Source organism: Cebus imitator, unplaced genomic scaffold (assembly GCF_001604975.1).
Source record: "Cebus imitator isolate Cc_AM_T3 unplaced genomic scaffold, Cebus_imitator-1.0 Scaffold12, whole genome shotgun sequence".
NCBI classification, from domain to species: Eukaryota; Metazoa; Chordata; class Mammalia; order Primates; family Cebidae; genus Cebus; species Cebus imitator.
In genome coordinates, this window is record NW_016107327.1 from 294,134 (window position 1) to 297,489 (window position 3,356).

The following is a 3,356-nucleotide window of genomic DNA, read 5'->3' on the forward strand; positions in this document are numbered from 1 at the left end:
AAGATCTTTATATCCGTTATGTTAAATATATAGATTGTGAGATCATGAGTTTTATCAACTTATTATTTGTGAAATGAATTGTAATTACTTTATGTATAATAAGATCTATAGGGATATTGTTACTGCATGTCATAACTAAAACCAGTCATTAAATCATAATCATTTAAAGCCATGAAATTTAGTCAACTTAGTCTGCCCCACTGTGGTACTAATGTGTCCTCTGGTAAAAACATAACTCCATTTAATGATCATATATATATGTGTGTGTTTTATATGATCATTATATATTTGTATATTTGATCTTATATATCTCCTTGATATATATCATATATATATATACACACACACACACCACATAAACACATACACACTTTTTGTGCTATCTTTAGACAAGGATTTAAGGATGTGGGTATATTCTGGACCAAAATTTTATTTAGAGAAGGCTGTTCTTAAGGAGCATGTACTGTATAGCTCTTGATTTAAGTGACTTCAGAAAAGTGATTTACCACTCAACTATACAATGAAAAGAAACAAAATACGGTGTGAAAAATAGAACTTGCATCTTTCTCAACACATTCCCATGACAGCTTTTGGTTGCATGCCCTTGCTAATATAATCTTAAGTGTGTGCTCTGGAGGATCTTGAGAGGTATCAGACATTACCTACCCTCAAGGTGTTTACATCTTCTGTGTGTAAAACTGATGTAGCAGAAACACGTGAAGAACCACATGCCACCAAATGAGGGGCTCATTTCTGTCCTTTGCAAACGTTGGTTGTCTGTTTCACTAATTGAGCATCTTTGTAGGAGCAGGTTTTCTCTGTACATATTTCTCAGCTGTAAACGTATACTTCAGGAGTGTGCCGAAATAATTGTTCTTCTGCAATAGATCTTAAAAATTTGCTTAAGGATTTTGCATAAGGTGGGCTCTGTGGAAGGTGAGGATTATAAGCAAATACCTGGAATATTTACTTGTAACTTAGACTGATCTGAGTTTGAATTCGGGGCTCCTCTGCCATTATCTGTGAAACAGTAACAAATTTTCAAATCTCTTGTCCTCAGTTTCCTGTTCTCTCAATTGAGGATGACGTTCTATCTGAGGAAAATTGAAATGATTAAAAATAAGCTAACCCTAGTAGAGCATTTAGCACAGTGCCTGACACAGTGAACAAAAACTTGGCTCATATTGTCAGTTTTTTGGCTTTAGATTAACAAGCTTTTCTTTCATGCATGTTCTTGGCATATATTTAAAGAATGATACTGCGTTCTTTAATTGAACTAGAAAATGAAGTCAGTGATTACCCTATATGTGATGGTGTATGTGAACAATTAGTAAAACTGGCAAAAGTGTACAATTGAAATTTGTCTAATAGTCATAAGAAATGTAGCAAATAGGAATCAGGGTCCCTTTCCTCACAGGGTTGTGTGATTTTAGATAGATGATATGGAAAGCACACATTACAACATATAGTTCATGGAAGGCATTCAGTAACTCAGAGCTTCTCTCAGTACCATACCAGAGGAAGTCAAATATCCCCAATGTGCCTGAGTCCCCGCTCTCCCTCTCTCCGACCTTGGCTTTTGGGCTTGGCTTTTCACACATATCTGCAGTTTCATTGGAAGGTCCTTCCTCTGCCTTCCATTCTCTCCCTCTTTGGAACAATACTCACTTTTAATAGTGTCCACTAGAATGTTTTGTGATGATGAAGATGTTCAATGTCCATGCTGTCCGATATAGTAGTCACTAGCTACATGTGGCTCTCAAGCACTTAAGAAGTCAGTAGTAAGGTTAAGAAACTTGATTTTTGATATTGTTAAATTTTAATCAAATAGCCAAATGCAGCAGGCAATCTCTTGTACTTCTAAAGCTTTAACTCCATGGACCCACTGGGCATATACAGGACGTTCCCAAGCCTTTATCTCCAGCTTGGAATTTTTATTAGCATCTGACCCATTATCGATTTATTGGTCATCCCAACCTGTTTGTTCATAGAAACTTAAAATTCACCAGGTCCTTAGCCAAATGTATCAAATCCCTCTTCAAAACCTAGTCTTTTCCTGTATTCCCACCCCCTTAGTAAGTCAAGGCATGAATCTGAGTCATCATCCTCCCTTTTTCTCCTCCACACAGTCAACATTACCTCTTAATTCTCTCTTCAGTCCATCTGGGTCTTTTGTTTCTTCAACAACTGCCCAAACCTTCTCAATGTTTTTCTTATATTTTGAGATAGGGTCTTACCATATTGCCCAAGATGTGCTCAAACTCCTGGACTCAAGTGATCCGCCTCCCTCCCTCCGTCTTTTCTCACTGTAAGGATAGATCTTCTTTGATGCCATTTTTCATATTGCCACAGAAATTGTTTCTTTTGAAATACCACATTGCTGAGATTCTTCTTGGGTCTTCCCACTGCCTACAGATGAGGTCCAAGTATTTTTGCTTCTCATACCAGGCCCTTCATGATCTGAATTCTCCTTGTCTCTCTGGGACAGATACCTCACCTCTCATTCCTGGACCATCTTTTCCATTCCTTAGCCACGTTTGAGCTGCTCCAAGAGGCCTGTGTTTTACCCTTTGCCTTTGTACACAATCTTTCCTGTCTTACCCACCAGAGGATCTACATAGTTTTAAACAGGATCTGGCTCTTTTGTCCAGGCTGTAGTGCAGTCACACGATCTTGGCTCACTGCAACCTCTACCTCCTAGGTTCAGCAATTCTCCTGCCTCAGCCTCCTAAGTAGCTGGGATTACAGGCACATGCCACCATACCCAGCTAATTTTTGGATTTTTTGTAGGGAAGGAATTTCACTATTTGCCCAGGCTGGTCTCGAACTCCTGAGCTCAAGTGATGCCTGCCTCGGCCTCTCAAAGTGCTAGGATTACAGATGGAAGCCACTGAGCCTGGCCTACATACCTCTTTGACTCAATAAGCAAGCTCCTCTTCCCCATAAAAGAAGGAAAGTTTCCAGAGAAGGAAGCCTTCTCTGGCCAACCAATTTGCCACTCCTTTCACCTCTGCTGACAGTACCTAAACCATATTAAAAGCATGGCTTACACTGTTGCATGTGTTTGGTTAACAAATTTTCTTTTCTCCCGAAGACTGCTGGCTATCTGAGAGTAGCAGTGTCTTATTTATTTTTATACTTCTATCATCTGGGATAGTGCTCAATGAATGGATGAGTCTGTCAAGGGAACAATTTGCCATCGAATTAGGGAAGAACTAAATAGCATTCTAAATTACTGTTCTATTAAAACATATACCTCATATTTACTGGATTATGTTAGGTAGGATCAGTGCCTTCATTATGACTGTTAAGGGCCATTGTCAAAATGTGTGACACACCTGTGAATATATGTGAAT